Here is a 22,807-nt window from a genome sequence, read left to right on the forward strand (position 1 = left end):
CAGAGCCTGGAGCCTGCTTCAGATTCTCTCTCTGTCCTTCCCCCCCCCGCCCCCCCCCCCCCCAATTTGTGCTCTCTCTCTCTCTCTCTCTCTCTCTCTCTCTCTCAAAAGTAAATAAACATTAAAATTGTTTTAAAAAAGGAAATATTGACCCATGTCTCAAGTTGAATAAGGGTGTCTTTGGTGGCTGTGAAAGCAGACATGGGAAAAATGACCAACAGAGAAACCTCACCATGCAGAAAATATTCTGATTTATAATTTCTTCTCCCAGAATGGACCCGATGCTATTTCTGGACATCCCCAGTGTAGATGAGTGTTTGATGAGGGAGCTGTTAGGTGTGTGGTCTTCAGATGTGTAAATGGTACAGCCTTGCGTGATGTCCAGTCACCACACTCAGAAATTTGCTCGGTACTTAGGACTTGTGGGTTATGGGGGTGGATTCCAGTACAAATAAGACGGCTCATTCCACGTCAAAACTGATCAAGTACAAACATAGAAAGCTGTGATTTCAAAACAAATGCAGTCAGTGTCATTAGAGGTATATTAACTACTCTGGAAACTCAACAGGAGAGAGAGATTACCTGTGTGGCAGGAGTGATGAGGCCAGGGAGAGTTTTAGGAGCAGATGACATCTGAAGTGGGTGTTTTGTGAGTAATGCCTTTTTCTGGTTTTCTTAAGTTTATTTACTTTTGAGAGAGAGAGAGATCGCATGTGCATGCACTGGGGACAGGGGGCAGAGAGAGAGTGGGAGAGAGAATCCGAAGCAGGCTCTACATCGTCAGTGCAGAGGCCAACATGGGGCTCAAACTCACGAACTGTGAGATCATGACCTGAGCCCAAATCAAGAGTCCACAACGCCTAACGGACTGAGCCACCCAGACACCCCGTGAGTAATGCCTTTTAGTTAAAATACCTATTCTAAAAATTCTAAAAAGTTAACCAGTGCTAATTGGAAAGAACTTTTAAAATGTGAAAATTATTCAGACTGGAAAAATTCATCGATATCATCACTGCCTAGAGACACCATCAGTAACATTGTTTTTTTGCTTTGTTTTGTTTTGTTTCGGTATTCTGCCATACTCTTTCTGAGCCTGGATTAGATTCATCCTTTTTTCCTTCCTAAAACAGATTATTCGTTTTAAATATCGCTTTAACACCCGAGTTGATTGACAGTGTACTGAAAGCATGCCACCGTTAATAAACACACACTTAAGTCGTGTTTGTTGTTGTCATACGGCACTTCACGTGTTGTGTGGTCTGTGATGTGTATACCCAGTCCCCCAGTGGTGGGCATTTTGGTCGTGCTCGACTTTCCATTCTGGTAAAGCCGGCTGTGACGGACCTCTTTGAGCATGCGTTGTGGTGCACTTGCCCAGTTACACGCGCAGGAACTTGGAACAGAGTTGGGCAGTGCTTAGCGCTGTAGCTGGAAGGAGCAGTGTGAGGCAGAGGTGGGGGAGGAAGGTGTCATTCTGGGGCAAGGCAAGTGGATCCGCATGTTGAGAGAGACGGGGCCTTCCAGGTCACACCCTTGTCCTTTACTCTTGTCTGTTGGGAGCCATATTGGAATCTAGCTCCTACTTCCAATGAACATTCTGAGTGTCTTCAGTTTTCCTTAATTTCCCTTATTGTGGGAAGAATTAACTAGTTAATTGTTATGGATAACGGGTAATTAGATATTAGTTATAGATGATAGATAATTAATAGTTCTTCTTTCCAAAACTTCTGGAGAGCCTTAAGCAACCGGCCAGTCGGGGAGTGAACAAGTAATGGAGATTGGGAAGAGATTGTATGTGTATGTGTATGTGTGTGCGTGAGAGTGTGTGTGAGTGTGTGTGTGTTTGTGTATATGTTTGTGTGTGTGAGTGTGTTTTTGTGTGTATGTTTGTGTGTGTGTGTGTGTGCGTGTAGAAAAAACTGAGAGCAGAGGAGCCGGCAGGTTTGAAAAGCAAAGGAAACATCATTAATACGTGTGCTTTATACACTTTTTAACAAACTGAGTAAAATTTAAAGATGCTTTGGGAAAGATACAGATTAGAAGAGAAGTGTCATAATTTAATAATAATACTATCTTATATTTACTAGGTGCTTTTATGTGCTTGTGTGTTTTACTTGTTTTTTTAAGTTCATGTATTTATTTTGAGAGAGTGCACGTGGGGGAGGGGCAGAGAGGGGGAGAGAATCCCAAGGGGGCTCCTTGTCGCCAGCGCAAAACCCTGGCGTGGGGCTCAAACCCACGAAACCGCAAGATCATGACCTGAGCCGAAACCACGAGTCAGACACTTAATCGACTGAGCACTCCGGTGACCCTGCTTGTGTTTTAAATGCACGGTTTTACTGAAGCACGTCTCAAACCCCTTCTCAGGGAGAGTGCAGGATTCCCCCCATTTTGCAGGTAAAACAGAGGCCTCGGAAGCTGGCTTCGGGGGGGGGGTTGTCCCCAGACTTGATGTTGGAGCTGAGGGCTTGGGGCAAGAGGGTCGTGAGGCCCTAGTAAGACGATCCCTGACAGGTGACATGGAGGGACAGCTTCTTTCGTCGTCACCGATGGGAAGAAAGCACTTCCTGATCCATTTTCCCTTCCCTTCCTGGGAGATTGTGTTACTGCTATTGCCAGAGCTTTCCGGCCGCCTTCCTTCCCTTTGGGAGGGGGGAGGGGGAGGGTTCCGCTTTCCCACCCCAGGGGGGGTTGACCCCGTGGCCATCTTGGCCGGAGGACTTATTTTAGTGACGACACATGCCATTTCCCAGCAGCAGAGGAGGCCTGCCGCGTCGCTCCTGTCCCCGCCACGAGGCCCGCACGTCCCAGGGAGGGGTGCTCCTTCTCCCTCCGTCCCGGGGAGGAGCACATGGGTAGCCACAGCTCAGTTCCAAGGAACCAAACAGGAGCCAGAAATTAGAAGACCTTTCTCTGTCGTTGGCGCTCTGTGATGCCGCAGCGTAATTTAGCCCGAACTGATGCGTTCCCGCTGTCGTGTTGCAGTCTGTCCCCTGCGCTGTCGAGGTGAACCTTCATCACACGTTACCCCTTCAGTAAGGCATTTAACTAGGTATTTGGTGCGGCCCCACTTGCCCCAAATTTCCTTCTTCAGATACTTGTGGGACATATCCCGGGTCAAGGGCTGGACGTCCAGTCCCGGCCCCCAGCCTCAGGAATCTTCGAGCTTGGCGTCGCGCATCCGGAAGTGGTAAAACAAGGCAGGCGGCTGGGTCCTAGAGACAGTGTCACGTGGTCACTGGCGGGCCGTGCTCAGAGGTGAACCCGCTCTGTTGCCATCCTCATGACACCCTTGGAGTGGCTTTGCTCTCCGCCACCTAAGCTCATCTTCCCCCTTCTCTCCTCCTCCTCAACCCGTGTTTACTGCACTGTGTAGTTTGTGCCGAATGCTAGATTTCCTTACCCCCCACTTGAATTTGTGCTGAAACCATTTGTACCAGCTCATCCACTAGATTAGTGCCTGTGTCCTTTCTTTTGACACCTGTTGCAAGCGGCTTAACATCACACAGGACATTATCTGAAATTTTTCCTCGTCGTATAAATTGCATAACATTTAATTTATTTATTACAACAAAATTAAACTCTCAGTAAATTATTGACTGTTTTTGTTGATTTTTTTTCTCCCCTTGAAGTTACTGGTTCTTTTTTCCGTGACGTGTTAAGGCTCTGCGTGGACTTCGTAAATACCTTACCTCCGTTCGGGACAATTCGGAGTTGAACTGTCTTATTTCAGACCCCGTGTCTGACAGTCTGACAGGTGTTCAGGAGATCTGACTTGACTTCACGTTCCTAGCGACTAGGTGTGGCTTCGGACCGTGGAGAGAAACCGAAAGTTCCTACAGGTCTGTCCAACCAGTAGTTTCCGGGCTAAGACAGTGCATGATTTGGCCACTCCCTTCCTCTCTGATTGAATTCAGCTACTTTCTGTCTTGTTACTTCTGACCACGTCTCCACTTTGACTTCAAAAGGCACATGGTTAATTTATTATTCAAGTCCCATCTTGGACCAACGGCTTTCAAGCTTTTTTTGTCCAATATACGCAGAAAGAAAAGGTCATCAAGTCGGACAGAAGGAACACTCAGGGAACTGCTGCGATTTATTGGTAATGGTGTGCTTTTAAGTTTGGGTGGTAGGTTAGTGATTGTTGACTTTAATATCATTTTTCCTGACAAATAATGTTGAATGTATTTTCTTGTATGTATTAGATACTATCTAACCAAAAACTTTTTTCAAACGTAGAACACAGTTCATGTTGTTAAATGCACCCATTGCGTTTATATTGGCATAACTGTGACGTTAGTTATTTTAACAACTTTAATTTTCTTGTAAAACATCTTAGATGGGCATTTTAATAGAGAGTGCCCTCTGTTTTCAACAGAGCAAAATAATTTTGTTTTGAAGACACTATTTATTGACCTTTGATTTCCCAATGATCTTCACGTAAATACAAGAATCAGTATAGTTGAGGGCTCACCCAGGGAAATATTTTCTTTTGTTCTAACACAGAGAAGTATCCTCTGTTGGGAAGGATATAGAAAGTTAATGTCTGGTTATCGAAAGGGACTGGCCACTAGTCCCTTCGTTTTTTTGCAGGAGAATCTAAATATTTACAGAGTCTGAAATGTTAGCTCTCCGTCTCCTCAACTGTAAGCCCACGCCTGTTTGTCAGCTATGGAGATCAGACATGACAGCCCCAGCTTGGGGGTCAAACACACATGGCTTTGAAGCCGGCTCTGACTCATCTTAGCCATTGACCTTGGGCATCAAAACCTTCTCGACGCCCAGTTTCCTTGTGGGCTCAGTACGGCTGTTAACACCTGCCTTGCTGTGTTGTGTGCACTTTAAATGGGAAGTAACATCTGTACGGTAGGAGCCACTGTCATGACTGGATGCTCAGCAAATGAATTAAATTGAGCGTATTGTTCTTGTTCCAGGTGGAATTTCAAGTACATTTTCCTGTAGGAACAGTGTGAAGAATGCGGTTTGAGTACAGTATCAGAAATAGTATTAACACTGTACTTGGATCCATCATAAGTTAAATAGGCTTTTAAAGACTGGCCAGAGAAGCCAATGTCTACATTTTATCTCTAGTGAAATGCATTTCAGGTACCACCTAAGGGTTCATTGACTCCAGACCTTAGAAGTGAACTTTTAGAATGTAATTTATTACCAGGTTGAGGACTGACTGTTTAGATAACCTCTTGCTCAGACATAAAATGGAATGTCTTGACAGGTGGTGGTGTTTTTTTGGGCAGACAGATGAGCCCTCCTTTCTACTCCTGAGAAGGAAACTCACCTTCTGGAGAACTTACAACTCTTCCTGCTGAGCCAACGATGGAGTTCCAGCGTAGACAGGCCGAAATTGGGACCTTGACCGCTGGGTGGGCGTGTTTTTCCTGAGAACCTTAAAAATTCCAACTATGGGACAATCCCTCTTAGGGGCAGAGCTGGGAGGTAAGTGGAAGAAGGCAGGTTTCAGGAAGGGGGAATGGAACCGACCTGTAGGAGCAGAGATGCCATTTTGCCCTGCTGGGGCCATTTCGCCTGCGTCCTCAAGCCCAGCTGCCCTGTGGCTTTCCTGTTGCTGGGCTGCTTAGAGTCCACGCAATGCACCTCGCTCTTACCCATGATGCTCCACGTGCCATTTCTGTTACCTGCAAGTTAAAGAATGCTGACTAACTTATGGGGTTGTTTAGACTTGGAATGCTGAAGAAGTTGTGTCTTTGTCATGGCAATTACAATAAATATAATTACATAGTAGGACAGCTGATTGAGGACATATCTTTTTGAGAACAATGGTGGTGTTGATTCGCAGTTCATACAAGCAGAAATGTATTAGCAAAATCAAAGGGTGCTAGTGACTGTGTGTGTGTGTGTGTGTGTGTGTGTGTGTGTGTGTGTGTGAGAGAGAGAGAGAGAGAGAGAGAGAGAGAGAGAGAGAGAGAAGGAGAGGGAGAGCGAGAGCGAATGACTCTTAGAACACACTGATGATCACCAGAAGGGAGGTGGGGGGAGATGGATGAAAAAGGTGATGGGGATTAAGGAGTGCACTTGTGATGAATACCCGATGATTAAAATAAAAACTTTGTAAAAAAGAGAGAAAGAGGATTAATGACTCTTGACCGGAGTTTGCTCTAATGCACGCATCTTATGACGTGTAGATTTTAAACCAAACAAACACAGAAATTCGCATGATGGTTCTAGTAATTGGGAGTTGCCTCGAAGCACTGCCCTTTGCTACCACTTACAGTTGCGAGCACCTGCAGGTGACCCAGTGGAGGCTCGTGGCTGCACCGTGTACATTGCGAGAGATGTTTGTCTTTAAGGAGCAATTGGCACTCTGGCAAGATTGGCAGATGTGTGTACGTGTGTTCCTTTCCAGCAACGGAAGGTGAAATGACTTAGTGCCTCTGTTTCCTTCAGTGGGCCAGTGCTGGAGGAACTGAGACTTTATGTGATGACACTCTTTTGTAAACTGTACTCCCCTTTAGGAAGCATCCGGTTCGCTCTCTCTTGGCAGTGGCGCTCTGTATCGTTGGGGCACGTCATAAAGAGCAGAGAAACGTGCCTGCCACTTGAGGTCTGCTTGCCAACTGGTCTGAACAGCCATTAATGGTTGCTTACTCTCGAGGCGACAGTGGTCAGAAGGAACGTTTTCCTTTCTCCTTTGCGGCCGTTGTAGAACTGAAACACCATGTATCTCAATGACAGCTGTTTCTTCAGAATCTGTTACGTCCTGGCATTTGAAACACGATCTCTTCCTCCGATGGACTTTTGTCATCTGAGGGGAGAGAAAGGTCAGGGGTCTCAGGAAGAAGGAGGATGCCACAGTTCTGGAAGTCCATCTTGGGATGGAGTTATAAAGAATAAGGTCGGTAGGCATTTGGAGGAAAGGAGAGTTGTCTAAGGCTTGAGCCCGTGAGGAGGGTTCCAGGAAATGGAAGTGTCTAGAAGGTGACAACTAGTATGAAGGGCGAGTTGAAGGTCGTCAGCCCCGGAGCCTGTATGTACTGTGCCTGCTGCTTCGAGGGAACAAGGAGACCAGTTGGGTTATTTGACTGAGGGTTTTCAAGGCGGAAGATGGCTGTTAGACAGTTGGAGGCCAGCTTTGGAACGACTGACGCCGTGGCCTGGGCCCCGTGGGCTCATGGTCACTTTTTTTGAACTGTGCAATGATAGTCTGTACTTTGCATAATAATTTTAGGCAAAAAAGACCTCCTAGAAACAGTTATCCTTTTTCTACGGTGAGAACATTCCAACAGCATTGGCAACTGTGTCCTCATTCCCCAAGCATAAAGGTCACTGTAACCGTCTTTTAAGTGCCTTGAGTTATGGTTGCAGGTGAACGTATTTTTAAGCTTTGCTTCCTAGACAGAGCACCCAGGCTATGAATTTTAAGTTTGACTGGATCTTAGGCAACAGAAGCAAACTTAATTGTCTCTCTCTTTCCTGTACGGCTACCTTCGTCTACACACACGGACAATTGCATTTTCGAGACTGTAGGTGTTGTTTACGGAGTTGCTCGCTTACCTGTAGGTTTTGTGTGTGTGTGTGTGTGTGTGTGTGTGTATCCTTCTGATATAAAAGAGCTATTCATGGTGTAACAGCCAACATATTATCAGTTTGGCCAGTATAACTGGTTATAATAGTTTTGTAAACAGAAAATCACTGTGCTTAAAAATACATATTAATTTGTGTGACTGTTTGAGGAAAGTTGCCTCTAAAGCAAATATTTTCCTTTTGATCTCTGCTATAAAACCAGGTTGTTTAATTGGTAGAGAGAGGGAAGGTTTATGACATGGTGGCATGCTGGACTTTCACATTTATCAGGTGCTGGCGATGATGCATTAGGAGCACAGAGGGAGGGACCTGGCCGCTGGAACAACATTCAAGGGACACGCAGCCTTGGTGACCTGGCATAGGGAGATGAGTGCATGAGCTGGGAATGGGGGAAAACGGTACAGATATGTGAAGCCCACATAGGAGGCCCTCATCATACCTGTTGATACTGAATTCTCTGGAAAGGGGCAGGGCTCAGATGACTCCAGAATTTAACTTAAAGCATCCAGGATGATAAGATTACTTTTATGTGAGAGTCAGCAGAGATTTTCAGCTTCATCATCTAGACTGGGCGAATGTATGCCTGTTACTAAGCATCAGTGTGAGGTCATAGGCTTACCTTGCACCTGCTCTTTTTGACCATAACGTTGGTCTGTCAGGTGGAGGAATTCTTAGAGACCTTAAGAGAGATGATGAAGCAGTTTGCTTAGGGCTGGCTTCCTGGTCACTCATGGGCAGAGCTGGGATTAGAACTGCAGCTCTGGGTTCCTGGTGCCCTGTTCTTTCACTCTTACATGCTGGTTTGCAGAAAACCCCAGTTTAGAAAGGGCCTTTGATCTCACTCTAGATCTCATCTTTGCTGATGAGTATTTTGAAGAAATTTTGGCCTATAGAATGACTGGTTCTGAACAAATATATATAAGTTAAACTTAGGAGATCTTCTCCAAAGCCAAGAAGATTTACTTTGTAACCTAAAAAAAAAATCTTACTCTGCTAAAACTCTCTACTCCCACTAACCATCGACTCCTTTCTTTACTGGTCCACAGAACCTGGTGGTTCTGGAGGCTTCTGTGATTTGCCAATTCCCAGTTACCTAAAGTTTCCTTTAAGTATTTTTACTCCAGAGTTATGTTTAGGGCACAGTAACCCAGATGGAATGAGTATTTGAAAATCATTCTTACTTTTTTAACAGTTGATTTACTGTGGCGGCAATGAAATCATTTCCATTTTAAGCCTTTTTTTTTTTTTTTTTTGGTAGTAAAGCTCCTATTGTATAACACCAAATCCAAGGATCCTAAATCAAAAGTTTCTTTAATTAAAAAAATGTTTATTTTGAGAGGGAGGGAGGGAGAGAGAGAGAACACGTGTGAGCAGGGGAGGGGCAGAGAGAGAGAGAGAGAGAGAACACGTGTGAGCAGGGGAGCAGGGGAGGGGCAGAGAGAGAGAGAGAGAGAGAGAATCCCAAGCAGGCTCCAATCAGCCCCACCTGGGACTCCATCCCACCAACCAAACCCTGAGATCATGACCTGAGCGGAGACTGAGCCACCCAGGCACTCCTCTTTTTTTTTTTTTTTTAAATCACTCAAATAAGGGACTCAGACCATATAACACCAGAGTACTATTTCAGCTCTAAAATTATTTGGATATTTTAACATTGAAAAGACTTTTTTTTTTTTTTTTTTTTTTTTAATTTTTTTTTTTTCAACGTTTTTTATTTATTTTTGGGACAGAGAGAGACAAAGCATGAACGGGGCAGGGGCAGAGAGAGAGGGAGACACAGAATCGGAAACAGGCTCCAGGCTCCGAGCCATCAGCCCAGAGCCTGACGCGGGGCTCGAACTCACGGACCGCGAGATCGTGACCTGGCTGAAGTCGGACGCTTAACCGACTGCGCCACCCAGGCGCCCCGAAAAGACTTTTTTTTTAAAGGCTACTTGGTCCATAGTTTTGGTGATTCTGACTCAGAGCTTAGAGGGACAAGACAGCACCGTTGAGTGCCTGCTGTATGTCCAGCACTGTGCCAAAAACGCTGTCCATGTATTATGACATACGAGCTGTCCCACAAGCCGTGTCAGGCGGGTATTTGGTCCCCCTTCTCTGCAGATAATTAACCTGCCCAAGGTCATTCGTGTCAGAGGTCAGGTCTGAACCTGCCGTGATCCCAGATCCCATGCTCATTACATCCAGAATCACCGCCTAACTCGAGAACTTTTCCCTGAAGGAGTGGAAATCAGCGTACATCCACTGCTCAAGTATTTCAGAACAAGATTAATTCTTGTTTGGAAAGAGTTTCTGAAGAGCCATCTACCATTTCCTTGAAGTTGTTAGAGGCTGAAGTTAGAAAAAAAAAAAAAAAAAAAGATTTTTTTTTGTTTTTTTGTTTTAAAGGCTGTAAAACGGCCCCGAAGCCCGATATAAATCAAGAAAGGAAAGTTCCGCCTTAGCCGCCAGTGAACACGCTTATTGGTTAGGACTGCCCGGGCTGACTCATTTCTTTTTTGCTGTGTTAGACGGCCACACCCTGCATTCCAAAAACCCTCCGCCGCCCGGCCACGCCCTCGGCCTCCGCGCCGGAGCCTCGGGAGCGGCAGTCGGCGCGCCAGCTGCCCGCGCCCCGGAGCCCCGCGCGGGTGTCCGTGTCGGGGTCGGCGCGCGCCGGCCGGCCAGGCCGCGGGGCGAGGCGCAGGGCCCGGGGCGCCCCCCTCCGTCCCCCTCCCCGCCGGGGCCGCGCGCGCGCGCGCGCGCGCTCACTCGGCGCCCCAGGAACCGTCCCGAGACCGCCCCCGGGGACCGGAGACGTAAGCGTGCGCCTTCGGGGACGCGTGGCTCGGATCGGGTGCCGTGCGCGGTGCGCGCCGCGCGCCGCGCTGGCGGAGACGGCGGGCCCGGGTGCGGGAGGGCCCGGGTGCGGGAGGCGGCGCGCGCGGACGCGCCGCACGTGCGCGGGGCCCGGCTCCGCTTGGGGGCGTCGCGCGTCGCCGGGGCAGCCTTTCGGGCGGGCGGGCTTGCGCGGACGGCCAGGTTCCTGGGTTTGGGGGAGTCCCCCCTCAAGGTCCAGCGCCCGTGCCTGCCGAACGTCCCCGGCGAGCTCCCGTGCTGGCGGGGAGCCGGGGCCAGGGGCGGCACGTGCTCCGCGTGTTTACTCCACCGCCACGCGCCCTAAGCGTTGTAGCCAGCAAGTGCTCGCGTGACCGGTGCTCAGAATGCCCGGCCTGGCGCCGCCGGCCCCGTGGGTGCTTGCTCTGCGCGGCGGCCAAGTCACACCGAAGTGACAGCCCGGAGACCTGAGGTCTCCGTCCAGTCCCCTCTCTACCCTGTTGCCTTCTCCCTTGAAACTGTACGTAGAAATAAAATCGTGGAACTTCCTTAAAAACCTTCCTGTGTCGAATACGAGTCCGCTAGTGCACCGAGATTTGTTTGTGTGCTGTACGTGAAGTATGTTTTTGCGAGGGGGTGGGGAGGTGTCCGGGACAGGAGAAGCCGAATCTCGTGATTATTCTGGTTGGCTGAGGACGCACACAGTGCCACAGACGTGTGTCGCCGTCAGAAACACGGACCGTCCGGGCAAGGCGGGCCGAGGGCGTCCTGGTAGCGGAGCGGGTGGCGGGAAGGTTGTAAACTGAACCACGAAGTTGCGAACGTGAATGGCGAAGCTGTGAGTGGTGCCCTTCTCCTTCATTCACGGAGACAGAGACGACTGCAAGCCGACAGGCTCTGTGGCAGAACGGCTCTTTGCAGCTGACTTCGTAGCTCTGGGAAGGAAACCTCTCTAGAAAGAAATCCACATGTAGTAATTAAATTAATTGGATGGAATTTTTAATTAGTTACACCTTGACCTCCCGGTAGCGCTGTGTCCAAGCTCACAGGCTCGTTGCTCTGTCGCTCTAACTTTAACTCATCAAGTGCCTCTGTGTGAGATGTGACAACACGGAATCCTGGTTCTTTTGAGGACCAGCCTATGATATGGAAAGAAATGGCGTGAAGGGCCCTGGAGTAGTTGGAAAAGCCCCCCCCCCCCCCCCCCCATGGTGACAAGGGGAAAATATTTTGGTAAATCTCTCTGGTGTCTAAAATCTAAAGGGATGAAATAAACTTAGATTTTTTTTTGTTTCCTTTTTCAAGTTTATTTATTTTGAAAGAGAGAGAGAGTGAGAATGTGGGGAAGGGGCAGAGAGAGAGAGAGAAGCCCTACTCAGGGCTTGAAGTCAGGAACCCTGAGATCAAGAGTTGGACACTTAGGGTCACCTGGGTGGCTCAGTCGGTTAAGCATCCGACTTTGGCTCAGGTCATGATGTCACAGTCCGTGGGTTTGAGCCCCACGTCGGGCTCTGTGCTGACAGCTCGGAGCCTGGAGCCTGCTTTGGATTCTGTGTCTCCCTCCCTCTGACCCTCCCCGGTTCGTGCTCTGTCTTTCTCTGTCTCAAAAATAAATAAACATCAAAAAAAAAGAGTTGGACACTTAACCGACTGAGCCATCCAGGCGCCCTTAAATTCGGACAGGGCCGGGCATTTAAGGACCTGCTGTTATCAGACAGTGAGATGCTTTACGCCCATACCTCATTTAACATTTAGTTTACATTATTGCCGAGGGATAGAGGTATTGTTTGTTTTATAGTTGAAGAAGCAGCTTTGGCAAGGTTACATCATCTCCAGATTTCACAGCCGGTGAGCTGGGTTTACACTTGAAGGTGGCGTTTAAGATTTGGTCATTTTTCCATGTGGTTGCCCGTTGTGCCTCACATAGAGGTAATTTTTCCATGTGAAATAATCCACAGCAGTTTCTTCATTCAGAGCAGGTGTGTGTGTGTGTGTGATTTTAAACGCTCCTTGTTGCCCCCGTGCCAAAATGCCGAAGTTCAAGGAATAATGCATTTACTCTGGGAGCCCATGGTCTTCAAATATTAACTAAGCAAAGCCCTGTTCTCAATGAACCTGTTAGCGCATGTGACCGCCTCATAGTTACTGATTTAGGGTGGCTTTCTACTGGGTTTTTTTTTTTTTTTTCTTTGAAGCCCTTTTCATTGTGGACTTGCAGATTCTTCCTGCTCCTCATTCACCCAAGGGCAAGGGCAGCTCAGGAGTTCTGTCGTTGTCGAATCAAGCCGCCTGGTCCGTGGACGTCCAGTGGTGGCATTCTCTGTGTGTGAGCGTGCACCCGCAGCAGTTTCTCCGTGATGTGACACGTTTTCAAACTTGTTTTCAGCACACAGGTTAGCGTCGCACCCGTCTGTTAGGAACGGTGAGGTCGCGAACGTCACGCTCCGCGCGCTACGACTTTTCTTGTCAGGCGAAGGTGACGAAGTCTCCGTGTGTCTCACCAGGGGCGGCCGACAGCAGGAGGGTCCATCTGCTGGGTCGTCTCTTGGGATGTCCCGATGAAAGAGAACGAGGCCGTGAGCTGCAGTATCTATGCCAGAACCGGGTACCACTCACACCCCCACCTTGTCGTCGTCACTGTCTGTTGACACAGAACGCCCACCTGCCTTCCGCAGCAAGATGACGATGCCGTGGCCTCCTCCCGAAACCTGTCTAAATCCTCGCCGCACTAAGTGACTTGAGTTCTGGAGGATGTTGAAAGCACATGCCGGTGTGATAACACCCCTGGGGGGTTATCTTGCGAAAATCATGGAGGGGAGGAAGTGTGCCGGGCAGCTTGGCTTTCCAAACTGGGGGTGGGGGGGATGGTCAGTTCTGGAAACTTGACACTCAGGGCTTACGTTGGCATCATCTAGCAGAACTATAAATGACAGTCTTGAAAAGACGGGTAGGGATCGATTTAGAAAGAGTGGTGACGTTCGGTATCCAGCGTCACTCCTTTCCATCTGACCTCATTTCCTTTTTAGTGGTGACCGGACAGGTATGTCAGCATTGCCGTAGGTGATGACAGGTCGGCCTCAGCCAGACAGTTAACAAAAGTGCTCTGTGTTCTTTGCTCAAGGTGGGACAGATGTAGGTGGGACAAGTGGGTTTGTGTCTTGTCCCAAGGGGAGATGGTCAGGAGGGTGACGTCAGCCTCGCGCAAGGTGCCAGCGGTGTGGGGCCCTTGATAACAGTTGGAGGAAAGACCTCACGCACTGGCGGAGATGGAGTATTTAGAACCAAGGAGGCAACGGTCCCTGAGTTCTCTGGAGCACTGGAGATGGTGGTAAAGAACGGGGACTCGGGGGTGCCTGGGGGGCTCAGTCTGTTGAGCGTCCGACTCTCGGTTTTGGCTCAGGTCACGATCTCAGAGTTCATGGGCTTGAGCCCAAGTTGGGCTCTGCGCTGACAACATGGATCCTGCTTGGAATTCTCTCTCCCTTTCTCTCTGCCCCTCCCTCCCTCCCTCCCTCTTTCTTTCTCTCTCTCCCTCTCAAAATGAGTGGACAAACTTAATAAACAAAAAACAGAGCGGGGACTCTGGCTTGACCTCGGGCAAGTTACTTGACTGTTCTGGGCCTCTGTCTCTTCATTCATAAAACGCGGTCAGTAATACCTACTTTATATGGTTGTCAAAGATGTCCAAGGATTAAATTAGATAATCCACGTAAAGTGCTTAAAAACCAAGCCTGATGGTAAATTGTATGTGTGAGAGATGCTAGTCCTCTGTTGATCCTGCCGTTACCACCTTGGGCAAGGCTGTGTACGTTTCTCAGTCTGTGTTTCAGTGTGTGCCCAGAATGGGGTAATCCGGTTTGGCCATGGGTCTGGAAACTTTGAACGGAGGTTGAAGACGCTGGGGACACGTACCTTTGCTCAGAGGCTGAAAGATGGTCGTGGCGTCCTGTAAAGTGAAACACAGGGGGTCACGTTCTCCGTTGTGTATGTTCTATCCAGTCCAGCAGGTGCTTTCTCTTAAGGAGCTGTCATCTGGTATCCTAGAAATCTCCATGAAACTGGAAGTTAGAAGCACTCTTTCTTGGTATCAGTATGATCTAACTAACAGTGATGCGATCTGAGGCACTCAGCTGAACGCAGTGGTTTCCCGGGCTGGTGGGGAGGAGTGTGCTGTTCACGTTCAGTGCGCAGAAGCCCAGGACGCTAGCGGCTGCCTGCGTGGGAGGAGCCCCTCGCCCAGGAATGAAAGGTCCAGTCCGCATGTCATCAGTGCTGAGGTTGAAAGCCCCTGCTTGTTCACTCTTCAGTATGTGTTTCTGAAATTTGAATCCTGATCTTTGCTCTAGCTCTGTCAGAGGGAGCGTTAAGGGTCTGTTTAGGAAAGGGCCTGGGAGAGTTCATGCGTTCTGGAATGTGCAGACGTATACAGCGTCTACACTTTATTAGCAGCCCAGCAAGATCTCATTTGCTCCATTCCCCGGAGGAGTACTTTACAGGGGTTCAGGAGTTAGATAAGCCTGTGTTTGCATCTCGGCCGTACTGAATTAACCCGCTGTGTGATTTGGGGCAAGTTTCTTTATCTGTGAAAACCCAGTCCCTGTCTCATGAGAGTCGCAGGAATAAACGAGGCCACGTACATAAATCTTGCAGTCCGGTTCGTAGGCACAGTAGTAAGCCATTGTTTTGTCTTGTTTTTTTTTTAATTAACTTTTATTTATTGATTGGTTTTGGTGGTGAGATTAACCGAGGCTTGCTGACACGTGAGACTTGGAAAGAGGATGAATAGAGAAATTGGATTTCTAATAGCAAAAAGACAAGAAACAGAAAAGGGGTCCTGGTCAGGATTCAGGAGGCTGGAGTCTTAGGAAGTGTGAACTGTGGCCTGTGGGGAAGACCCACCCGTAGGATGCCCCGAGGGCAGAAACGCTCCAGAGCAGGCACAGCAAGAGCCCTGTTACCCGCCCCCCTCTCCCGCCCTGTACCCACCCCCCACCCCCACCCCGCTGCTGGGACCAGCCCAGGGCCTTTCTGCCTCTGTGAGCTGTTCTACCGTAAAAACTTGTTTGGAGCGTTTGATCTTGGGCAGTTTATTAACTCTGTTTTCTCATCCTACTCTTGATATTGTGGTTTCTTAATAGATTTCCTAGTGCCTTAAGGTACAGGCAGCACCCCCAGCCTCGTGTACATGCAAACGTGTGAACTCTGCAGCCTCAGTGACTTCCTATACCCGCTCAGCCTCCCCACGGAAGATGCAGCAAAGCTTTCACGTGACTGCTCTTCCTGTCACCGCATTGGTGTGGCAGTCGCGTTCTAGGAGTCCGGAGGCCATCCGTGAGTCAGGCAGCACATCCGTGAGATCAGTGGAAAGTTCGTGTATCTGACTTAAGAGGGATTTGGTGCGTGTGTGATGAGGCGTGGGTGGAAAGATTGGCCAAGCCGCCCACGGTGCCCACAGCCCACCTGCTCTCCGCTTTGTAAAGGGAGAGAGTTTTGCAGCTCGGTTCGTCTTCCAGGATTGGCCGGAGAGACGCAGCAGTGAAAAGTTGCCTGGCTTAGCAAGAGGCTCTTACTCAGGTTGGAGGGTTGGAGTTAGTGGACTCTTTTTTTTTTTTCTTTTTAATAATTTGTTTTTTAATTTACATGCAAATTAGTTAGCATATAGTGCAACAGTGATTTCAGGAGGAGATTCCTTGGTGCCCCTCCCCCATTTAGCCCATTTCCCCCCTCCCACCACCCCTCCCGTAACCCTCTGTTTGTTCTCCATATTTATGAGTCTCTTCTGTTTTGTTCCCCTCCCTGTTTTTATAGTATTTTTGTTTCCCTTCCCTTACGTTCATCTGTTTTGTCTCTTAAAGTCCTCATAGGAGTGAAGTCATATGACTTTTGTCTTTCTCTGACTGGCTAATTTCGCTTAGCATAATACCCTCCAGTTCCATCCACACAGTTGCAAATGGCAAGATCTCATTCTTTCTGATCGCCGAGTAATACTCCATTGTATGTATACCACACCTTCTTTATCCGTTCATCCGTCGATGGACATTTGGGCTCTTTCCATACTTTGGCTATTGTCGATAGTACTGCCATAAACATGGGGGTGCATGTGTCTCTTTGAAACAGCACACCTGTATCCCTTGGATAAAAACCTAGTAGTGCAGTTGCTGGGTTGTAGGGTAGCTGTTAGTTAGTGGATTCTTAAAGAGATTTCGTTTTCGCGCTCAAGGTCCCTGCTGCCTTTGAACTGAATCGTTTGCATCCTACTGAACACGGGACTTGAGCCCTCGAGTGGAGTGAATGTCAGTACGCTCCCCCGGCAACTTGCCTGTCTCTGGGTTTGTGGAAGTCTTTCCTCTTGGAGCAGCGGAGCGACTTCACGCTGTTAGAGCAGGAACGGCCCGGGAGCAAAGCGCAGCAGCCACAGCCCAAGCGGCACATGGAAGAGGAAGGACTTGGGGATCAAAACCCACTTCTGAGGAATTTGCGACACAGGCTAAGCCCCGTAGTGCTCGTAGGCCATCATGAGGCCACCCTTCAAACTTGCTTAACTCCCCTGATTAAACGGAAAGAGAAGGTGATGTGCCAGATGCTCCTGGCCTCACGCTGCCCGAGGGTTGCTGGATTGAGAGCAATAATGACGAAAACTCGGTGGTTCTACCAGAGAACCCTGAGCTGGGTACACGGAGTCGCAGACCTCTGTGCGGTCAGAAGGAAAGAGGTTGATCATCCAGACGAGCTGAAAGTCAGGTTACTGATGGACGAAGGGGATGAAAGACGACGTAGAGTCCTAGGTGGCGCCATGGCCACAATTCTTGAAGCCCGATTCGATGATTTCCCCACTTAGGGTTCTTCCCATCACTTTGCTTTCTCAGATGTGGGTGAGACTAGAAAATTCCCTGAGCTGCGACAGGCATGTTGAAAGGGCTCGAAGGCTGACCGTGTATTTGCTTCTGCCGGGTCACGTGCTGCACCGTTTGCTAGCAAGATCGCGGGTTCTGGACTTGTGCCGAGTCACCAGACGTGAAGATAGGTTTTTGCAGGTTGAAACGGAGTCCCGCCGAAAGGCCCAGACGCATCTCGGACACAGAGGGAGCAGAGCGATTTAAAAATGTCAAAGTAGAACGGAACAGTGCACCTCCTGACCCGTGTCCGTGGGCTTGTATTCTTCACAGTTTAAGCTTAGTGTGTGATGAATTCTTCGATGTACTGATTTAAATAGGTCTCGTGGGTGTAGTCTTCCTCTCTGGAAAAACATCCGACCCCCTTCCCAGAAATTCCTAGAACCTTCATTTCACTGGAATCGCCGGTTTCCACCAGCAGCGTGGTTGGTCTGTGGGTACCAGACGTGAGGGCCGGGTAGACCCCTCGCCCCTTCTCACTTGGGAGAGAAGACCAGACCCCGAAAGGGACCGAAAGACATGTGCGGGGTGAGCGGGTCCGTGGGGGATCCTGTCACTGTGCCGGGGCCGTGTGTGTGCCTTTGAGATCCGACCGTTAGGTTCCAGACCGCGCTTCGCCTTGCCCTGGCCCCTGACCCCCTCACGGTGCGGTGTCAGCCACACAGGAAGCCACAGAACGTAGCTCCGTCCCATGCCCACCATGCTTTCTTGGGATTGCTCGTGGGGTTCCTCGTGAATTCTGCTTCGAGCAAACACACGGCCAGCAGATTCCAGCCTCCGGGCTGCGTGACGGTTTGTACTTCCCCCCACACGGTGTTCAGCTGGCATTTTTATTTTAACGCCACCGTGAGTGCGGTTAGCATGTGCCGTCTCCTGATCGTCTTGCTGACGAACCGCAAGGCTAACGGGCCACCCCAGCGAGTCCTCTAGGGGATGGTACCCTGCAGACACGCTTGCTTTGCGGCTGGCGCCCGTCTTCACCGTGAGCGCGCTTGTCTCTGGGACTGGTGAGGCAAGGGTGTGACGACCGTTGCAGTACCAGTGTTGTGTGTTTTCCGGTTTGTGCGTGTGCTCCTTCTGTTGCTTCGAAAGTGTTGAGAAAAATGGAGTGTAGCTCAGTGCTTATTCATGCTGGAAATGCGGTGTTCGTCCTGTGAGTGACTCCCGTGAGCATGAGTAAAGTGAGCCGGGACACATCGTTGTAGTTACAATGTCATCTCACCCATTCCGGCTTCGCTAGGGAGCCTATCCTGTAATTGTCAGGAAATCGCACAGATTACCCAGCAGCCAGAGAAGCCCCCGGTCAGAGCCGTTCATAGCCAGAATGTCACTGATTTTTTTCATTGTGTGTTTTTTAAAAATTTTTTATGACAGAGAGAGACAGAGCACAAGCGGGGGAGGGGCAGAGACAGAGGGAGACACAGAATCCGAAGCAGGCTCCAGGCTCTGAGCTGTCAGCCCCAAGCCCGACGTGGGGCTCGAACCCACGAACTGAGATCATGACCTGAGCCAAAGTCAGATGCGTAACTGACCGGGCTGCAGGTGCCCCCACTGTGGTTTTTTATTGCTAAGATTCTTTTAAAGGTTTTAAATAAATACAAGGAAATAAAGTTTTAAATAAAAGAAGTCTGCGGTTACTTGGTTGTCAAGATGATATGTCCGTCTTTTGGGCATTTGAGGTTCTGGAAGCTGTGGTTCCTTTTAAAATCTATTCATACAAGACTGCCTTTTTAATATTCTGTTGACACTCTTAAGCTGGAAGTTTTCCTGCCGTCCACGTTGTTGACAGTAATAGATTTTTGCGCGGTTGAGCAGCCATTGGAGGAAGACCTGTCTAGCAGGTCACCCGGGAGAGTCACCTTCTTACAGCCTTAGCATTCACTTCCAGGAGCGGAGTCCTCGGGAGGGTCAGGAGCCTGATGTTGTTTACTCTGACTGTGTCCGTCTGTGCCTCGGGTGGAGATGTGAAAATGAAACGTTTCCAACCCAGAAACCAGTCCTCACCAGCCAGCCCAGATCGGGGAGGTCGGGGGGCACGGTGTTCCACAGACTCCGGGGTGTTAGGATGGCCAGATGGCGTGTGGTGCAAAAACCACTGCGTCCCGGTGACCCTGCGGGGAGCCGACCAGCAGGTGGAAAACAGACATCTAATGTTCTCTGTGCGTGAAGAGCTACTCTCCTTCCTGGCCCTGGATTCAAGTCCAGGCCTGTCCGTAGCCCCCACCGTGTCCTCCCGACTTCTTCCTTCTCAGGCTGCCACCGTGTTCCAAGGAGCTTCCTTCTCTGAAACCGCATGGACCACAGTCTCCAAACATGGCATGTCCTTGGTGGGGAGCAGGGAGGCTGGGAGTTGTTGTTTTTAAACTGTGACTCGAGTCCGCTAGAGGGACTGATGCCTCTACAGAGCCTGTGTCTACACCTGTGCGTGCCCCACCACAGCCCAGGGAACGCCCGCGGCATAGCTCCTGCCCCACAGTGGGCATGGCCGCGTGCATTCTGCTGCCCGGTCCCCTGGCCGCTGGCCACGTGCAGACTTCTATAGCACATACGTGACCGTGCAGTGAAAATGCAGTAAAATGAACAATCCGGTTTCTAACGCGCACCCGCTGCATTCAGGTGTTCAGTAGCCACGCGGACCTCGGGGAGGGGGGGCGGGGGGAGCAGATACAGAACATTTCCCTCCTCTTGCTCCAGGGAAGGTGGTGCGGCCTCAGGGAGAAGAGAGGCCGGACGGCACTGAATCCCTTGTCAAGGAATTCCCGTGTAAATCGAAACATTTCCAGGGCTTACTTCGCTCCTTTAAGCCAAATGGAGGTACGTCGCTGAAAATTTTAGGTTTGTGCACGTTTGAACTTGGCATTGTAGCAGAGCCTGGCAGGTTTGAGAGCAGCCTGGGCTGAACCTTGGGCAGGTGGGGCACGGCCGGTGAGGGTTGGCCGGGCCCCAAGGCAGGAGACTAGAAGCCGCTTGGATTCACCCTGCAGGGAGGTTGGTGAGGTGGCTTGTACCCGGGCTGCGAGCCGGGCGTGTGACCTGGGGGTCGGCCGCAGCTGGAAGTCACGCGGCTCGGGCTGCGGAAACGAATGGGGGGCCCGGGTACTGACCCTCAAGGGGCAGCCGGGCCGAAGCCACAGAGGGGGTCCAGACGGGTCCGCGGCAAGGGACGTGCCGAGTCTTCCGCCGGGGCCTCCGTCGCGCGGGGCAGGCCCTTCGCTGGGGTAGAGCCAGCCGCCAGGGACGGGAAGGGCCCACGCCTGGCAGCCCGCTGTGTGTTGAGCCGAGTACCTCTCGAGCGGGGTGCAGGGTGCTGGGGGCAGGGTGAGCCCCTTTAGACCACGCGGCGTCCAGCAAATCGCTTTCACTGCGTCCCTCCAGCGGGACTCCCACCCCCCTCGGGGCGGGGGCTGTGGCGCAGACCCTGTGGCAGAGCGGGCGCAGTTTTAGGTTCTTAAATTGGTTGAAAACTTGCTGAAGTGCGTTGTTTGCAAGGTGTTTGTTTTTTTTCTTAATCAAAGTTCGTATTTTAATTCCAGCGAGTTAATCTACGGTGTAACACTAGTTTCAGGAGTTCAAGGTAGTGATTCCGCACCTCCGAACGTCACCCCGCGCTCCTCACGACAAACACACGCCTTCGTCCCCAGTCACCTGTTATCCCATCCCCCACCCGCCTCCCCTCCGGCGACCATCAGTGTGTGCTCTGTAGCGAAGAGTGCGTTCGTTCCTTGGTTCACTTTCTTTCCTTTTGCTTGTTTCCATTTGTTAAATTTTCCCTGTGAGTGAAATCATATGGTATTTGTTCTCAGACATGTTTCTTAGCATTAGTCTCTCTGGTTCTATCCACGTGGTTGCAACTGGCAAGGTTTCATTCTGTTTTATGGCTGATACTCCATTGTATATGTTCTCTGCTGTGTATGTATATATATGTGTGTAAATATATGTATACACACCACACCTTCTTTATCCATTCGTCAGTCGACAGACGTTTGGGCTGCTTCCATAATTTGGCTGTTACTGATAATGCTGCGATAAACATAAGGACGCACGTATCACTTAGTTCATTTTTTTTTTAATTTGGATAAATTACCTAGTAGTGCATTTGCTGGACGTAGGGTAGCTCCATTTTAAACCTTTTGAGGAACCTCCATACTGTTCTCCACGGTGGCTGCACCAGTCTGCGTTGCCACCAACAGGGCACGACGGTTCCCTTTTCTCCGTATCCTTGCCAACACCTGTTGTTTCTTGCGTTGTTGATTTTAGCCATTCTGACAGGTGTGAGGTGATATCTTGTGGTTTTGATTTGCATTTCCCTGATGCTAAGGGATGTTTAAGCAGCTTTTCATGTGTCTATTAGCCGTTTGTGTGTCTTCTTTGGAAAAATGTCTCTTCATGTCTTCTGACCATTTTTTTCACGGATTATTCATTTTTTGGGTGTTCAGTTTGTATGTTCTTGATGTATTTTGGATAATAACCCTTTATTGCATATCATCTGAAAAATATCTTCTCCTATTCAGTAGGTAGCCAGCAGCCTTTTAGTTTTGTTGATTGTTTCCCTGGCTGTGAAGAAATTTTGTATTTTGATGGAATCCCAGTAGTTCATTCTTGCTTTTGTTTCCCTTGCCTCAGGAAACATCTGGAAAGAGCTATTAACGGCCGATGTCACAGAGATTACTGCCTATACTTTCTTCATGGACTTTTATGATTGCAGGTCTCACATTTAGGTCTTCAATCCATTTTGAATTTTGTGTGTGGGGGTGTTTGCCGTAAGAAAGTGGCCCAGTGTTATTCTTTTGCATGTAGCTGTCCAGTTTTCCCAGCACCATCTGTGAAGAGACCGTCTTTTTCCCCTTGGGTATTCTTTCCCGCTTTGTTGAAGATAAATGGACCATATAATTGTGGGCTCATTTCTGGGTTTTTCTATTGTGTTCTGTTGATCTGTGTGTCTGTTTTTGTGCCAGTACCATACTGTTCTGATCACTGCAGCTTTCTTATTTAACTTGAAATCTGGAATTACAGTAGCTGCAGCTTTGCTTTTCGTTTTCAAGATTGCTTTGGCCATTGGGTGTCTTTTGTGGTTCCACGTTTTAGGATTGTTTGTTCTAGCTCCGTAAAAATTGCTGTTGCTAGTTGGATAGGGATTGCATTCAATCTGTAGATTACTTTGGGTGTATAGACATTTTAGCAGAATTTCTTCTTCCAGTCAATGAGCGTGGAATGTCTCTCCATGTCTTTGTCTTTGTGTTATCTTCAGTTTCTTTCATCAGTGTTTTATAGTTTTCAGAGTATAGGTCTTTTATCTCTTTGGTTACGTTTATTCCTAGATAATCTCATTATCTTTGGTGCAATTGTAAATGGGACTGTCTTCTTAATTTCTCTTTCCGCAGCTCCGTTATTGGTGAATAGAAGTGCAACACGCTTCTGTACGTTGATTTGGTATTTTGTGACTTTACTGAAATAGTTCGATTAGTTCTAGCGGTTTTCTGGTGGAGTTGTTCAGGTTTTCTATATATAGTATGTCACCTTCAGCTAGTGAAAGGTTT

The 22,807-nt window shown here is 49.1% G+C and overlaps 1 protein-coding gene across 6 annotated transcripts in view; it reads left to right on the plus strand.

Annotated features, from left to right (window-relative positions):
* The window catches only part of SGMS1 (sphingomyelin synthase 1), a 282,666-nt gene that overhangs the window by 168,658 nt on the left and 91,201 nt on the right, over positions 1 to 22,807 (plus strand). The window contains exon 1 of one of the 6 annotated variants that reach the window (XM_058696326.1): positions 10,108 to 10,358. The exons of the other annotated variants lie outside the window; for them this stretch is intronic. The gene's annotated coding sequence lies outside the window, so the exon portion shown is untranslated. Of the gene's footprint in view, positions 1 to 10,107; positions 10,359 to 22,807 lie in introns of those variants that run through there. 6 annotated transcript variants of the gene reach the window in all.

Source organism: Neofelis nebulosa, chromosome 13 (assembly GCF_028018385.1).
Source record: "Neofelis nebulosa isolate mNeoNeb1 chromosome 13, mNeoNeb1.pri, whole genome shotgun sequence".
NCBI lineage: Eukaryota > Metazoa > Chordata > Mammalia > Carnivora > Felidae > Neofelis > Neofelis nebulosa.